We start from the raw sequence: 18,641 nt of genomic DNA, 5'->3' as shown, positions 1-18,641 counted from the left end.
GCTCATTAACCGCTAAAGCAAAGGCAGTACGCCTGATATCATCTCAGTCGCTGCAATGTCACTGTTGCAACCGCTTCTTGAGGCCACCTCGTCCTCAGGCCGAGTTTGCCTAGTTATCGGTGTATGTATATATGTATGCATATATGTACAAACCCACACACACACTCACACAAACTCACACACATACACACATATATATATATATAATACATATATTAATGTATATATACATATATTAATGTATATACATATGTATATATATATATAATATATATATATATATATATATATATATATATATATATATATATATATATATATATATATATTACAGTGTGTGTCTGTATTTCAAAGGCACAATCTTTCATGTGTGGTTATAATCACACTGACACGTAATTTGTGTAGGCTATACACGTGCCACAGGAAAAATGAAATACGGTGTAAATCCTAACTGGTTTCGTCTTCATATCTAAGACGTTTTCAGATTACTGATACATAGTGGTGGAAATTTATACTATATTTTCTACAGGGACAGTACAAGCGAACATACAGACAATTGGAATATGTGTGTGTATTTGTTTCTATATTTACAAAACATGCAGTTTTTAAAAGCTCAGTCTTTTAACAGAATTAGAAACTGCTTTCTCATTAACTCGTAATCAATTTAGCTTTGTTTTCTATATAAAACATTTTGTCCCTGTATATTTTTATTAGTCACCTGTGTACCAATACTGATATTAATTATGACTTTTATCCCAGATTGCCGTCTCTAATGATTGAATATTGTTATTTATTTATATTTTTAAAATTTCACTGGTGCATCAACCAGTGATGTTTCTTGATTTCCTGTTTGCGAAGCTAGTTTATACCTACCGACACTCATCCAAATTTCTTCAACACCGGAAGTTATAGATCATGTTATGGATTTTGAAGTTGTTCATGTAATCGGTGATTTGGCCTACGAGACGAAAGAGCCTTCATCCTTCTATCTTCTTCTTCTTCTTCTTTTTTTATGAAGGTCCTCCAGTTTTCAAGAACTAGTTTAAGGTGTTGCTCAACTCTACACTTTGATACAGTGTGAATCATGAGCAACGAGGCAAACTTAAAATATAATTTTTTAGTTGTCAGTTCTGTTGTGATTCGTCTTTTGGCCGCGAGCAGGCCGTATAGAATTTTTATTATTATTATTATTTCTATTGGTCGATTTTACGGGCACGGGAAGGGGAACATGCGCGTGATCCTGTTATTAATATTCGAGGCAAGTATTGCGTGTCTTCCACTTTTCCTACTTTAATCGTTGAGTATTCTCCGTGGAGAGGTATTTGGCATTTGCTTGAATACGTTCTCGTAATCTTGTTAAGTCCAGTTCTCCTCTGAGAAATCGGGTTTCTCTAAGAATCCAGTTGGTGGCAAGTACGAGGTGATGACTTAGTATGACCAAAAGTGTATTGGTATAAAACTATTCGATCCCTCGGCATTTCCTACTCGGCTGAGGGATGTCAGTTGGTAAAATCCCTGTGGGTTGAGGCGCGGGTGGATTTCTGGATGTTTGGCAACATCCAACACCTTGATTACTAGCGGCTGAGGAAGTTAAGCGCTGTTGCGTCATCGTGATATTTTGCGTTCTTATGTCTTTTAAGATTTGACCTTGCATGTTTTCCATGAAGAGCAAAGTTCATGGTCAGGTATATTTTGTTAACAACGAACACTTTTGGCATCCATGTATTCTCGAAACTATATTATGTATGTATGTATGTATATACTCGTATATATATATATATATATATATATGTGTGTGTGTGTGTGTGTATATATACAGATATATGTATATATGTGTATATATATACATATACACACATTCATGTATTTATATATATGTATGTATGTATGTATGTGAGTGTAATTATATATATGGTGTGTATATGTGCATACGTATATATGATGCAGCTAAAACTCCATAAGAAATTCAAGAACCAACGGCTGGAAAAGGTCCCCACCAGTTGCGTTCTGTAGCTGGAAAGGCAACGTTATAAAATTGCATAAAAGATAGTTGAAGTGTTCTAGGAGCCAGTGATAGCCTACTGGCAAAGGATGTTGCGAAGAAGGAGGAGGACCTGAGGAATAGAAGGGAGAAGATGTAAGTCAGGGGCTTTGAGATTGCGCTGGACTCTGTTACGGGGAAATGGGCTTTTGTTGGGTAGTTGGGGTCGACATGGGGAAGTGGCTTGGGGACGAGGGGATAGATAGGCGTCTGGAATGTAGGCTAGGAGGCATCACCGGGTGTGGTTGCACCTGGGAGTAAGTGGCGTTGATCCCCTTTTGGAAATTGCCTCTGAGGGATTTCCAGAGGATAAAGTCAGTCTCTCTCTCTCTCTCTCTCTCTCTCTCTCTCTCTCTGTTTTTTACTAGTTTCTTCATTATACTTTTTTCTATTTCGCATTAGACTTTTTTATTTTCTTTTCACCCAATACTTGTTACAACTACAACTTTTTCTATGCTTCAAGTTAGTGCAAAGAGGGTACAAGGGAGGGAGGGGAGGCGTGTGGAGTCACCTGAGCTATGAATGACGAGTGTTAAGAGTCTCCTTGCAAAAAGGGAATGGGTGAGGTTGGTGGGGAGATAAGAGGGGGAATTCCAACCATGAAAGGGAGCTCGGTTGACTCACAAAGTTTGGAATGTTGCTGTCTTGTTTTTGCTTTGCTGAATTTTAGTACTCGTGTAGATAGATGATGAACAAGAAGAAGAAACAGTGGCTGCGGAGTTAAGAAAATAACAACGAAAAACAAGAAAAATATCGTAGAAAGCACAAACTACCTGTTGTGATCTGCTGTCTTTTGCGGTGAAAAGAACTAATTTTTTTATTATTACAAGAGGGAGAGTGGAGATATCAATGCCAATAGATAGGTATCCACCACTGGGAGAATATTAATTTATATATATGATGTATTAATAAGGAACCTCGAAGACCATTTGCTTTTGCATATTACCTTCGTCGTCTTTAGGTGGAGGCGACTATACCACCATGTCCCTTACCTCATGGGAACTACGGCATTTTGCAGTTGAAATCCAAGCATGTTTAGCCAATGAAGAAAGTGTTTGGCTTGACAACTTTCGAATAGTTTCTAGTTTTTATGATATGAAAATTTTTCTATGACCGATCTTTCTCTCTCCAGCTAATTTGTTACTTCTTGGGGGAAATGAGCAGCATCCTATGGCCTTGATTGTGCAGAAAATTCTTGTCCTCGAGTCCAAAAACTCACACACACTCAACGAAGTGGGAAGATCAAGAATGATTCCACTTTTCAAAGTAAACAAGCCTTGTTGTCAGTCGCGCGGCTCGTTCATTTCTTTATGGATAGATCGTTTAGCCTTCTTTGACTGTCAAAAGCGACTCATTTATAGCATCTCCAGATACTTTGAATCTGCGTGTTACACTGCATCTGTGTTCAGGTGGACCTGCTATTAGCTGAACGCTTAGCAACCGAATGACTCCATAACCAAGTGCGTTTTCAAGACGAATGGCGGATACTTGTCAGCTTAGGCTCGCTAGTGCGCTGTTCCCTTCTATATTTACGAGGTAGAATAAGAAACCACGCCATGCTCGTAGTGGCTCCACATCACTAAAGCTTCCTAAGCTCGATTGAGCCATAATGAGGGAGGCGGCATAAACATTTTCAGTTGGTCGTTCCGGGGTACTAAGAAAGGACGTCTGGAAGTTGAAAATAGTGGGTGTTGACATGGGAATCGGCCGAGAATAAGAATGGGCTTTTGACACGGGTGTCTGTTGCTGCCACACAAAAAGAAAAAAAATAAAACACACACACACACACAGAAGCAAGAAATTTATCATTTTTACACTACTAACAGTGTTGAAGCAGCCTGGGTAATTATAGCTTACTGCTTACTTTCTTGCACCTTGACTCTTGTGAAGGACATTATTTATCCGACCTACGGCCTTCCCTTTCTCAAATCTCTGTTGCCAAGACAGTGTTCGATGCCACACACGTCCTTCAGCGTGTTGCTATCAACAGTAATGTCTAATTTAGCCTGACCTTTCTGAACTTCCCCTTTCCTACGTTACTTTTTTTCATTTTACCTCTAGCCTTTGGCATTGATGGGAATCTCGTGGTCCTCTATACGGACACCTTGACCCATCATGTATTGGGCCCATTTTTTGTCTCTGTCTCCGTCATGAAAATTGGAGGATCTCTTTTAATGAGGACTAAAAAAGATACGGTGTATGTTTTTGGTCTTTTGTTTACTCTGATTCCATGGTTTATCCATTCAAGTGTACAGAACACCAGATTTCCTGTCATACATTTATACTGCAGTCTTTTTTTTACCTCTTAGTTGTACTCTTTGTATTTCCGCCTTACCTTATCCAAATTACTCTGAAAATTCAACGGAGCGGAGAATTCTCTGTCACAAACATAAATAAGGGAATCCTGTAAAGGTGAACATTAACTAATTGTCTTTTGATTATCTTTTTAATTACCGAATCATTGAAAATGGGCTACAATATAATAGCGTTAGGTAACATTACGTTTTTCAGTTTTTACCACATTTACAAGTGACTGGTTTGGCAAGATTTTACACCGGAGAAAATTACGATTAACGCATTTACTTTACTTATTTAAAGTAAAAATAAAAAAGGCAAACGAATAAGTAAAAAACATCAAAATTATGACCATTGCATAATATGCAAGAATAGTATACCCGCTCTTGCTTCTTAACTTCTGCCTTCCTTTGTATTCCCAGAGTCCCTCATATCCTCAACGAATTCTTTAAGCCAAGAGGTATGGAAGTTATAAGAAGGTGTTAGAGCGAAGGATATTTTCTTTACCTTTATTTGGGTTTTACGTCCTTCGCGGATTCTAACCCGAACATTTTGCCTGAAACTGAGGCAGTTTCAAGTGGATTATTTCTACCTCGAAGATAATATGTGGAGAGAGAGAGAGAGAGAGAGAGAGAGAGAGCACGTGCGTGGGAGCGTGTGTCTCCAGATGAGAGCTGATAAATCTTTTAAGTGATCAGGAATTGTAGGTGGAGGTGTTTTAATCTTGGGCAATCTCTGGTCACCCTTACTAGCCGGTAGATTAAGGTTAAAAATCGTTTAGTTTCTCTCGGGGAACTTTATCTTTTGAGAGGCAATTAACAGCGTAAACCTTGCATTAAAGGGTGATATCATGACTTGGCAGTATGAAAACCGAAAGAAATGAAAATAAACAATGAAGAAAAATATAGTTTTCCTCGCTTCCTGAATCGGAATGCAAGACAGAGTACCAGTTCCCAATAAATGAGGTTTAATTGTTTCGAAATTCTCTTTGAGTGTTAAGTGGTAACGCCAGTAACCTTTGCATCGAAGCTCTAAAACAAAGGGCATTAAAGCTCAGGACGTCTGACTGAATTATTTTGAGAATATCCAAGATGGAGTTGATTCGGCCTCAGGGTAACTTAGTTCGAGCATTAGGGCGAGTTGATAAGCGAGATGCATCATGAAAAAAAAATACATATATGTCGTTTTTACCTGAACTTGGATTTCCAAGTGACGATGAGCAGCTTTACACGATTTAAATTTAGCTCAGGTTGTTTATTTTTCAATGACAGAATATTTTTTATGGTAAAGTTGGTGATAAAATACATTCTGAATGATAATCATCGGTATTGAAAGGTTCGTTTGTTCCTTCTCATATTTTTCATTCATAATTAAATTGCATTCACACTAACGTTTTTCTCATGTATACGGCATTTGTTAGGCAAAGAGAGAGAGAGAGAGAGAGAGAGAGAGAGAGAGAGAGAGAGAGAGAGAGAGAGAGAGCATTGTCTTACGTCAAAGAATTCCCTCGCCGTAAGTTTCCTTAGCAACCCTCTAAGCCCTCCTGCAATTCTAATCCGGGCAATGCTTCGGTAATTTTATTGGATAGTTAATCAAATAAAGTGCGACTTTTATTACAGGCTGTTCCGTTTCGGTAGGTTACTTAGCTCTCCCTTCCTCCCATGCCTCTCTCTTTTTTTCCTCTATATTCTCTTCTCTCTTTCTCCCCAAGACTCTCTTTGCAGCCTTCATTTTCTCTTTATTCTTCCAGACATTTCTGCGCTTCTGCGGTCATCTACAATGAACTTTTTTGTCGCCATGGCATGTCCCTAATCTGAAGTTTGACATGGCAATGGCACTTGAAAAGGTGATACTAGATCCCTGGCTGGAAGGCCTTACGAACTGAGGTAGAATCAAAAGCAGGTTGAGAATTCCCAAATCTGCTTTTTAAAGGAAGAAGCAGTCATTGAACCACGTAACCAGTGTATGACTTCCACAAAGTACATGTAGAAAACAAGTAGCACTGCGGGTGTTAATAGGCGTTTGCATCTATTTATGTCTTAATTCATTAATTCTGTAAAGACATAGTTCATGGAACTGCGTCATTAAATTTAATATTTTAATCATAAAATGTATTGGCAAATGAACCTAAGAACTTGAATAATCCAGGCCCGTGGAATGAAAGTTTCATGAGTCAGGTGTTTAGGAACGAGAGAAAGTTTTGTGATGAATAAAAAAAAAATATGGTTCATTGGTTCTTTTCCAGTTCCTCTTTGATATGGTTCATCTGTTACAAGCCTTGCATGCAACCCACTGCTGATCACATTAGACTCCTAAGGCTAGTGTCAAGAACCAATCTTTTTTCCACATAGAGGGGCTTTGACCATACGTTCAGCCCTACATTTTTCCAGTCCTGTGACCAACATAAGGGAGAAGGAACTTTCGTGTACCCTGGTGTACATGAATACGAATGAGAATAAGTTTTGCGTTCATTATTATTATCAATGGAACAAGTACCATGCTGTTCATATTAATTTCTTTCGAGACTGAAATTCCATTGTAACGTTCCATGTGCGTACAGCTAATCATACTCTGACAGTTAATTACAATTAAGTTCATTGTAATTACAGTTATTTACTTGTAATTCGGCCTTGATTTTTTCTTATCAAAACTGCGTATTTCACTTAACAGGAATGTTAACTACAGATAAAATTATGAAAAGTACATATCCAAAAACGAAGAAATTCGTGCTGAGACGGCCAATGAGAAATGATGGGGAGGGGGTTGGTTTGAGAGGGGGCAAGCCTCCTCTTGGGGGATGGTGAGGGCCATCTGAAAATAGTGAGTATCATAGTGATTCTTGATTATACAGTAATTATGAGGATGAGGCTGCAAGAAATGCTGTGTGTGGCAAATCACTGGGAAGTTTCTATTGGGACAGGTGAACTAGGAAATGGAACGAGAGGGAGAGAGAGAGAGAGGATAAAAATTGTGCTGAACGGAAAAACAACTCACATATTGATAATATGAAAGATGAGATATCAGGATACAGTATGTAGGTTTAATAAGCGAAAAATAGCAAGTTCTTTCTTTTACATTATATAAGATTATACAAGAAAATCTTTGAGTGAATTTCCTCCAAATATACTACGATAATAATAATAATAATAACAATAATAATAATAATAATAATAATAATAATAATAATAATAATAATAATAATAATAATAATAATAATAAAGCCAAGCCCAATGTGACAGTAATTAGGAACAAAGAAAAAAAAAGTTTAATTTATTATAGTAAATGAGAGAGAATGAAAGACCTTGTTCATCAACAATGCAGTTAAAAAAAAAAAGTAATGAAAACTTGGATTTCCTAAGGAAGGAAGTTGTATGTATATATTCGAAACATTACTTTCTCAGACGAACGCTGCTCCTAGAAAGGAGCCAATTATTGTCTGTCTCGCTGACTTTCTTTTCACTTTCGTATCTTTGCGAGCTGCAGAGCCACTTTTTTGGTCTACATATTAACCATTCCCTCCTTTGTTTTTTGCCATGAATTTCTCTCTCTCTCTCTCTCTCTCTCTCTCTCTCTCTCTCTCTCTCTCTCTCTCTCTCTCTCTCTCCTTGTAACTATCGTTGTAGTCATTTTACTACTAAACCTAGATAATGTCCACACTATTGCCGATACCATGTGAATGAATCCTTTACGTTTTTTCTTAAAAGGTCTAATTCATTATGACACATCACCTTGAAGAGCAAGAATCCATGCTGGCATAAGGCCTGCTTTATATAACATTAATAAAAGCACCTGCCTCGACAGAGCTCTTCCGTATGTAAATACCAGCAACAATTCCGTCTCGACATTTGCCATTTCAGAGATATCATGACGATGCAAGACACTCGACACTTTACCAGACCAGAGAGAATTCGGGCACTATTGTTTGGCCAGTGATTTTTTTTCCTTCAACCCTTCCTTCTCTTCCGCAGACTCCTCTTCCTCCTCCTTACCATCGTCATCAAGATGAAAAACAAATACTTGCACCTAAAATTCTCCGTGATTCATTCCGGAAACGTTACGTTGCTCCCTCCTTTGCGAGTGACAGAATCAAAATTAATTATTCTTTTTCTGCAAAAAAAGAAACTAAGAAAATGCAAGCAAACCGAAAGGTGTTGAGTACCTCCTCTCATTAGATTTTATTCATATTTGACTCAAGAAATTTTTAGCAGCTGTTTGGAAGACATAAGCTTTCATATCACCGATGGAATTCATGGTACCCAACACATAGTGCAGCTCAGCCATTGCAGCTTCTCTAAGGAAGTGTTTAGGATTCTCCTGAGTCAAGGTTTGTTCTGCAATTAAAATATCGAGAGGGCCTTTAGTGATCGATTTAAAACACACACACACACAAAAGAACTTCGCATTTTCCACATAACTAATCTTGTCATCCATCTACTTCAGTCTTTGGTTTTCTACTTTTAACTCCTACTCCACGTGTTGTCGACCACGTATGCCTGGGCCTAACAAGTAGAAAGTAGTTTGACAAGGAAATGTCATAAATAAAGTCTTACTATTTAGCAGATTTTGCTGCTAAAGACTATAGACGTACTGTGAGAATTTAGACGTATACAATAAGAAAGAACGAAATTAACAGTTCCTAGTTTAGGTTTGTAGGACTAGTTTGTTTTAATATTTTTTATTTGAATTTTTAATAAAATTGCTCTTGGTTTTCAACGGCGTCAAGCGGACGCAACAGAAATGGTTTACTCGACAGGCCTGGATCTCCTCCAGCAGATTTTCTTAGGACCTCCTGCTTGCTCTTTGGAGGCTACTCCGCATTACTACCGACACCTCGTCCCTCTTCCTCCTTCTCCTCCTCCTCCTCCTCCTCCTACTACTACTACTACCACCCATCCTCTTCCACCAGTCCTCCCCTCCCTCCTCCCTAGTTGTGTCGCCGTTAGCGCTGGTGTGTGTCCGGCCTGTCCCAAATGGCTACTTGTGCAACTTTTTGTCTTGGTTAAACTTTAAAATATGCTCTTGCAGTCGGAGAAGGCTCCGCTCTTTGGATCAGCAAGGAAGTGTGGTTGGTAGAGGTGCTGGTTATATCACTGTGTTGACGTTGTTACCCTCTGATCTCCTGGAAACTTCTAGTGTATTCTTTGTCGAAATAAGGCCTTGCTATGAAAACACTTGACAAGGTTCGCTTTTATTTCGTCTTTTTCCAGGAATCCGAACGAACAATTTCCACGGCTGAGACCGGCACTTCGGCTGGTTAGGAAAGTTGCAGCCGAAAGGTCATCGCGAATGTAAAGCAATTGTTCGACCGAGTCCGCTCTTTCTTAGCATCGATGAAATGGACAGAGCGATAAGACATCTTGGCAGTTACTTCGCTCTCGACAGATAACTGTCAAAACGTAAACAAAAATCAGCTGATCATAATCACAACTACATCCCTTCCTCCTCCCCCTCCTCCTCCTCCTCCTCCTCCTCCTCTTCTTCTTCTTCTTCTTCTTCTTCTTCTTCTTCTTCTTCTTCTTCTTCTTCTTTATTCTGTTTCCCTCCTCCTTTCCCCCCTTCCTCCTTCTCTTTTCCTCCTTCTCCTCCTCATCATCATCATCATCACCATGAAGCTTCAGGGCTCTGTCGACTCCTCCCAGAGGCTGCTGTGTGTTTGCGGCGAAGTCCTTGCCTCGCCCTTGAGGTTTAGGGCGAGAAAATGCCACACACGCACAGTCTCTGAAGGCGAGCAGTTTCAGCTTTGCTACTCTGACCTTTCCGTTCGAGGCTCCTGTGAAATGAGAGAGAGAGAGAGAGAGAGAGAGAGAGAGAGAGAGAGAGAGAGAGAGAGTTATTTGCATTTATTCTTGAATTGCATGAGATGTTAAAAAGGTTCTTGGTATATTTTTTTTGTGTTTCTGTGGGGAGAGAGAGAGAGAGAGAGAGAGAGAGAGAGAGAGAGAGAGAGAGAGAGAGAGAGCGCGAGCTGTACTATCTAATTTACTCTACACAGCAGCACCGCAACATATTATAATAGCTGATGGCGTATTGTACTGTTGTCACTCGGCTGCTTGCGCAGTTCTCGGATGATGGTGACGATGTTGATACTCGGTCACATTTTTATTTCACGTAGACACACTCACCTTGTCTCTCCTTTCACTATTTTGTTATTTTAATTACTTTGTTCATTTCCACCAACTGTATTTGCATTTCTATCTCAGGTACGCAAGCAATATCATTACCGATGTGCATTACCAACACAATACTCTGCAATTAAGCTTAAAAAACTTACCCGAAAGACCCACAGAACTTTCCCCAAGCAGTCCCAGGACTTTGGCATTTCGTGTGTTACAATATGCTGTTTTTTCAGTGCACATAACCGACAGGTAAAGAAAGACAGGTACGCTCCGTTTATCAATAGATAAAATTAAAAGATGGGACATTCCATGGTAACACATTTTAAATAAAACTCTTGGGAAACAACTATGCTAACTGTAAGAGAGAAACAGCTGGCATAGTTGACGTTACAGAATGAAGTGTCATCATTTTAAAGCCAATAGTAATCGCATCATTGACAAATGAGTTAATAGCCGATAGCTTCAAAAAGTTAACCTACAGTTGGACATCGGTCGTTGGTCTTCATCGAAAGGTATTTGCTACCTACCAAATATCCTTCAGAAATCTGCAATTTTTAGAGTCGTTTGTTGAAAAGCTTGGACGATAATTTCCGGAAACTTTCCAGTGTTTTAACAACTCTTCGATGCAAAATTCTAGAGTTGATAGGAATCTTTACCGAATCCAGTTTTGGTACTAAACATCCTTCTCGCCTTGATGTTGAGGGGTTCCCTCCCATCCCTCCAGGGATCTCTCTCTCTCTCTCTCTCTCTCTCTCTCTCTCTCTCTCTCTCTCTCTCTCTCGTTGACCATAAAACAAACTAAACTGAGCAAGTTTTCCATCAGCATAAAATCCAAAAACCTGTTGCCGAACGCGCGAGCAGAATGCCCAAAAAGTTGATAGTCGGCCATGGGTCCAGTGCAAATGTAAGAGGGTCAATTCAAACATTACAATAAAGATTAGGCTCCTGCGGCAATACTTAGCTAATATGCAATGTTTGCAGACACTGTTGTGTCTCCATTAGTCTTCTTGTCTTCACCCAGGTCTAGTAGTGGCTGTTCTTCCGCTAGAGCCTCGATCTCGAGTATAGACGAATTTTTATTTCCACTATAATATAGTTTATCACTTGACCTCAAATTCTGACGTGACTTGCTTCGAGATAGCCCTTGGTATGTCATAGCCTTTGAGTCCCACACAAAATAAGGGATTTATCATTGTTGTTGTTGCTTTAGTTTTTGTCTTTAATTTTGCGGGAGACAAAAAAAAAAAAAAGAATAATTCTTGAAGAAAAGTTCTTGTGTGGAATTTTTGAAGCAATTTTTCAAAATCAAAATTCGGTAGGTTTTGAGGGTTACTGTCATCGAAATCTAGAGAATTTTGTATATCATAACATTAACTTTTAACTAAAATCATCTTCACAAGAAAGGTCACTTTCCTGCATTTGTTAGAACGGGATTGTTCTTTCTATGCTGTTGTTATTGTTTTTGTTATTATTTAAGATTCGGAGACATGCTGGTATGTGGATTATTTGGAGCTTGAAAGCGTTTTGAGAACGCGCATAAAAGAATTTTGGGAAAATCCTGAAAGATTTCTGAGGCCACTACAAAAGGAATCATACAAGATCATTAAATAATTATAGGCTACTAGTACCATGGTAAACATCTAAGTACCAAGTACATAATACTACTTGTCTGTGCACCTTTATTTTGAAGGTCAAAAAGGAGTATAGAAAAAGATGAAAAATGAATATGTAAATATACATACATACATACATATATATATATATATATATATATATATATATATATATATATATATATATATATATATATATAATGTGTGTGTGTGTGTGTGTGTGTATGTGTGTGTAATCATAAATGGGTCTTTTTAACTTCATACTGTACTGTTGGATTACAGTAAAAGACATTTATATATATATATATATATATATATATATATATATATATATATATATATATATATATATATATATATATATATATATGTATTGTGTGTGTGTGGGTGTGCGTGTGTGGAGAATCCGAGAGACACATATAATGAAAATTAAAAAAAGGTATATAACACCATCATAAAAAGATCAAACGGTCAGCTCGGAATGATTTTCAAGTAACTACAAGAAAGCGGTCAGAGAAAATTCTTAAATTAAGGAAGCAGAGTAGTAACAACTGTCTTTGTGTTATTGTGCCTTTATCTTGGTGTAAGTGCGTTTTTGTATGCGATCTTGCGCGAGCGCGCGCGATCTTGAACGACAGTAAGTTGGGCCAAATAACGGCAGTAATCGCATCAAGGTTACTCTGGAACCAGTGTCGAAATTGGCCAAGAGGACGAAGGACAAATGATGCTTTTTCTTGTAGAGGGCGCAATTAAATGGTACTTATATATATATGTGTGTGTGTGTATATATATATATATATATATATATATATATATATATATATATATATATATATATATATATATATATATATATATATATATATATAAGCAGTATGCTGTATATATACATATGTTTGTGTGTGTGTGTGTGTTTGTGTTTTATCGATTTCTCTCTTCAGAAATTTTTTCGTTCTACTTGGAAAAATTCGTAATGTATATCATTATTAACAACGTTTCACTTAGACCAAAGATATTTAAAATAATATAAAAACACCATAGTTTAAACATTTTCCAGTGTTATAAAAAAAATAAACTAAATTACCACCAGGGTTATTTTAATGTCATTTGTAATCTGAGTAGTTCTTTTCTTCTCATGATGATCAGCTAGGTAATGTTCACAAAGAGTAGTTTGATAACGGGAGCTCTTTCCAGGAATCATTGTTATGAGAAGTAGCTCAATCTTGTTTAACATCGGGTCTATACAGAAAGTTTCTTTCATTTTACCATTTGTCAAAAGGTGTAATAATAATAATAATAATAATAATAATAATAATAATAATAATAATAATAATTAATTTATTTTCAATCTTCATGCCATTTGTCATTATTATTATTCATAACCTGCAGACAATTTTATGGTACGACTATATTTGCTTTTATTCATTGTTTTCGACTTCTATTCATGATTACCACGGCGTCGACTAACGAGGCGTTTATTAATGTAGCATCTGCGAAAAAATTTTAATAACCCAGAAAATTCAAAGCACAAAGGCGTGTCTGCATGCCATGAATTCCCCTTACGCTGATATCAATAAGCCAAAATTGGCATGAGTCCTTGTAGCGGCTCCCCCAATTATCATCAAGTCAAGTATCAATTTCCAGATGTTAAGTAACTGTTTTGAGAGAGAGAGAGAGAGAAGGGGGGTGGGTGGCGGGGGCTAAAACTCGTTTTCGACAGAGCAGTTCATCTACTTTGAATGATAACATTGTCATTCACTATTACTTGATTTATCCCGAGCGGTTAGGTCTACCTTCGATTTTTCGGTCTCTTGCTTGCGGGAGTTCTCTCTCTCTCTCTCTCTCTCTCTCTCTCTCTCTCTCTCTCTCTCTCTCTCTCTCTCTCATAGCAATTCATTAATCACTAGAGTAAAAAAACTCGGAGGACACACAGCTCCGGTAAGTGCAAAGCTTCTATTTATCGACAGAAACTCTTATTTGTCGGTTTCCACGCGATACCTTACAGGTTGAGAGGATATGTATTTTTCATTTACACATCCTTACAAAAAGTAATACTCTGAATTTGGCTGTTAAAACATTCTGTAATGATGCATAAGATTTCGGTTTCTTAAGTCCCCCCACCCCCCATAAAAAAATCTTCTTCCTAAAAGTTAACTTTGGGAAAATATTCATAAGAAATTGGATATACCAAAGACAACAAATAACCTTGGAGGAGATAATTAATGTAGAGAAGTACACCAAGCAGACTTATGAATGAAAGACATCTACATACATCCCAACAACTAGTGCGCTCTCTCTCTCTCTCTCTCTCTCTCTCTCTCTCTCTCTCTCTCTCTCTCTCTCTCCCAAGAGTAACACCAGTTGCTCTTTTGACAAGGCATTTGTTCCCCGTTAGTTTAAACAAGGCAGTCTGGCACTAGATCTAGAACCACTTCCTGATATTCGTATGGCATTTACAAAATAATGCAGTCCTAGATTTATTTAATTATAAATAGATTTAAATTCTCTTGCGTTCACTATTTTTAGCCTTTCGTCAGGCTAGTTTAGTTATTTGTTTTGCTTCCCACACTCGTGAGAGGGAAGTAAGCAGAGATCTTGATAATCATGTCTATAAGTATTGGTGAAAGGGTTTTATTTTTTTCATCATTAATATATATATATATATATATATATATATATATATATATATATATATATATATATATATATATATATATATATATATATATATATATATATATATATATATATATATAGAGAGAGAGAGAGAGAGAGAGAGAGAGAGAAGAGAGAGAAAGAGAGAGAGAGCTTTCTCTGATGAAAAGAATAAACATATCTCTCTCTCTCTCTCTCTCTCTCTCTCTCTCTCTCTCTCTCTCTCTCTCTCTCTCTCTCTCTCTCTCTCGTAGGTAACTCTCGGTGGTACATTTTTTGCACATTTTCTTGCTCTCCGTGAACTTTATCCTTTCGGTTTCGGTCATTTTCATTCACGAAACTTCCAATACCCTTTTATTGGTCTTTGGTCCCTTGAATTTCCTTTAAATGAGATTCATTTCCTTCCTTTTTTGTCTTCGAGGATAATTCCCTTGGGTAATCAAATCGGCAAAATATAATTCGTTTTTTAAATGGTAAGTTTTTCTTTCCATGCACATTTGTCAATTTTTTTTCACATTGTGATCTGTATTTTTTGGGATTCTCACTTGCCTGAGTCATTGATTCTTATATTTAGTAAGGATTTTTGTGTTCATCTTCACCTCTTGGTTTTTATTTTAAGTCTTATACCCTTAATTATTCCTCTTTCCTAAGTACTTCCTCTTTCTAAAGTACTTTTCTGCATCTGTAAACCAGGTATCCTCCCTTATCGCCGATATAATTTCGTTCTTAATCATGTCTCCCTAACCTTAATGCTGTACCTTTCCACACCTACCTCAGGTACACCCAGGACCCACTATAGTGAGTCTTGGGTACACTTAATTCCCCTCACCCACCCAAAACCGGAAGCCACGGGGTGCGTGCAAAATTTGGGAAGTCTGAATCGCTAACGGAAATGAGAAGGTCTGAAATGAGGTGTCCTGGTGACGGAGAATATGAAGAGTGACGAAGTGGTGAGATTTAGTGATTGAATTCTCTCCTCGTTTTTCCTTTGTTCTCCTCGAGAGTTGAACCTTTGTCTGCTAAAGGAAGTTTATAGTTTTTTCATGGCTATTTCATACACGAACATATAAAAAAAACACTACTTGGAGTGGATGACTTTATAACGTTTGGTGTATGCGAGTGTGTGTCTATTTTTCTGTATGGTATGGGCGCGCGCACTCCCGCCCCTCTACCCCCACATTTCCCCATTTGAAAGAAAGGCATGTTTGTCAAAAAGTGCGCGCGCACGCGTATGTGTGTGTGTGTGTGTGTGTGTGTGTGTGTGTGTGTGTGTGTGTGTGCGCGCGAGCGTGCAATCGCGCGTACGTGCGCGTGTAATATGCATATGCGTGCGTTAGTGCATTATGAAAAGTATAGCTCCATTAACGTATTTCAGTGGGGAAAAAACTACTGTATATAAGTAATTGTATAAATGAGAGAATAAATAGGAAATTACTTATTTTCAAAGAAAATGAACTCAAGAACATTCGAAATAAATTCTCACTGATTGCTCAAACGAACTGGGAAATTGTCTGAAACCAGTTTAGAAAAGTTCCCCGGCTTTCTCAAGAATACCGGGCCTAGGCACAGCAAAAAAAAAATGTATGATCCTTGCTAAATTTCACACATACAGAGAGAGAGAGAGAGAGAGAGAGAGAGAGAGAGAGAGAGAGAGAGAGAGAGAGAGTTTTAAAGTAATCTGAGTTCATTTAAACTTTCTCATAGAAAATCTCTCTCTCTCTCTCTCTCTCTCTCTCTCTCTCTCTCTCTCAGGACCACACCCCCAACATGACCCCTTCGTGTATTACCTTGATATTTGTGTGTGATCAGAGGGGACGTTGCTTCTTGCAAATAATTGTTACAATAGAGAAACTGAGATATTATCTGTGAGGTCAATGTTATGACGTCATGAGTACGTGGTGGCACGAATTAGGGATTATCACCTTGTTATGCTTTTTTAATATCGGTGGTATTCTCTCTCTCTCTCTCTCTCTCTCTCTCTCTCTCTCTCTCTCTCTCTCTCTCACATTTCAGGTCGCACGGATAATTATGAATCTTATCCTCTTGCAAATAGGCTTATTTAAAATTTTTATGAGAATCGAATTCCCACGTAGCATAGGCCTAATATCGCTTTCCTTGCTCCTCCTGCGCTTCAAAAAGGAAAAGAGAGAGAGGGAGAGAAAGGGAACCACTTTGAAGCCGATGATCGCTGTCTGAAAAATCCCCCGAAAATAGGAAATTCGAATAGGTAATTCGATCCTAATCTGATACAGACAAAGGGGTCGAGATATCACAACCTTCTCCTATTTAACCCGATGCTCCTTTTTTACCCTTTATTTTTTTCTTTTTGCCATTCTTTTCTCTTTCTTATTCTGCGCCTATCAGTCGCTCTTTCCCATACCCTCCTCCCTGTCCCTTCCCTTCACCTATAATTTTTCTTTCCCTCTTCATTGTGGGCTTTTACTAAACCCTTTCCGTAGTTTTTCAGAAATACTACTTTGGGATTGGTTTTTATTTTACATAGATGTTTTCTGATCAGCATGACTTTTTCTCAGAGAGAGAGAGAGAGAGAGAGAGAGAGAGAGAGAGAGAGAGAGAGTCTGTGAACTCAAAGCAGTGTTTTTTTTTTTTTTTTACACATAAAAGAAACGGAGTAAGGTAGAGAGGCATTTCGCAGATTACTCGAAACATAGTGTTTTTCTTTTGAGTAAGGGTATACTGTTGAATCTTTTACCGTAGATGTCTATTTTGTCGAAGTAAAATTTATTATTTTTTTTACCACAGGGTAGTAACCGCTGTTTGTCAATTTAGATTGTAACAAACAGGATTGTGTATAAAAATATGCAAACTATATTTTCAGGTATATTTTCAAACAAGGTAGCGTAATGATGAATTTACCAGCCATGCTGGCAGATTTTTTTCTTGTCAAAAGTGTATTGAGAAGGAGGTTATTCATAAACGTATACTTAGTGTATGTACGATTTGTGATTAGTTTAAATATAGGCACTAGTATGGTTACTCAAATATAAATGTTTGCATTTGTTTAGCGTATGTAAGTTTATGCATCGTTTAAAGAGGAAGTCATCATTTGGCTCTCTCCCCTCTCGAGTTTTTTCCACAAGTGTTGTCCATTGGGAAAATTATCTTTTACCGCCCTTTCCTCGCCCCCCCTCACAATTCCCCAACCGAAATCCCCCCCCACCGACCCCTACCCTTCCCCTAATGAGGGAATGGCAAAGCGAAATGGCGTCCTCCGTTTATCGCGTGTCATTTGAATGATTTGAAGAATGCGAACTCTGGGTATGTGTTCAGTCGGGTAGAACTAGGAGAGCGCCACCAGTTGGGCTTCCCTTAAATCCATGCGAAAGGGGGTTAGGGGGGTGTTAACCCCTTCCCGTTTCCTCCCACTACAAGATCCCCTCCCTAGGCGAACATCTCCTCACCATCTCCCCTCCTTTATTATGTACCATGCTGTTAAAATATATATTATGTTTGATCAATAATAGGTGTTGGAATTCGAGTACTCCTCCATCTGTTAACTGTGTAAGTGAGGTCGAGGAGGGAATTTCGCTTGCTTGTGGGTGCCCAAGGGAGAGAGAGAGAGAGAGAGAGAGAGAGAGAGAGAGAGAGAGAGAGAGAGAGAGAGAGAGAGTTTGGAATAACTGAGATGAACAACGTCCATTGTTTTAACAACGCCGCTATCTTTCATTTGCCAAAGGGAGCCGACCGCGCTGGTCCGATTCTGACCTGATACTGGTCGCGAAAAGCCGTGGCCTCATTGCACATTGTGAATGCTGTAGAATACAGTACCTGGAATTGCTATACTTCCTGGAATGTGGTTCGTGAGGAATACAGTAATGTAATTTGAATTCGTTTATCTCTGAATATTTCTTCTCTTTGCGTGTCGCTTCTGGGGACTTGATTTTGTTAAATGTATAATTC

General features: G+C 38.1%; 1 protein-coding gene across 5 annotated transcripts in view; it reads left to right on the top strand.

Moving 5' to 3' along the window:
• Positions 1-18,641, top strand: part of LOC136828426 (zinc finger protein rotund-like) — a 505,572-nt gene that overhangs the window by 391,695 nt on the left and 95,236 nt on the right. The window lies entirely within an intron of this gene.

This window comes from Macrobrachium rosenbergii, chromosome 42 (assembly GCF_040412425.1).
Source record: "Macrobrachium rosenbergii isolate ZJJX-2024 chromosome 42, ASM4041242v1, whole genome shotgun sequence".
Classification (NCBI taxonomy): domain Eukaryota; kingdom Metazoa; phylum Arthropoda; class Malacostraca; order Decapoda; family Palaemonidae; genus Macrobrachium; species Macrobrachium rosenbergii.
The sequence above is the reverse complement of the archived record's forward strand: the minus strand, read 5'-3'. Positions and strand labels throughout refer to the sequence as shown.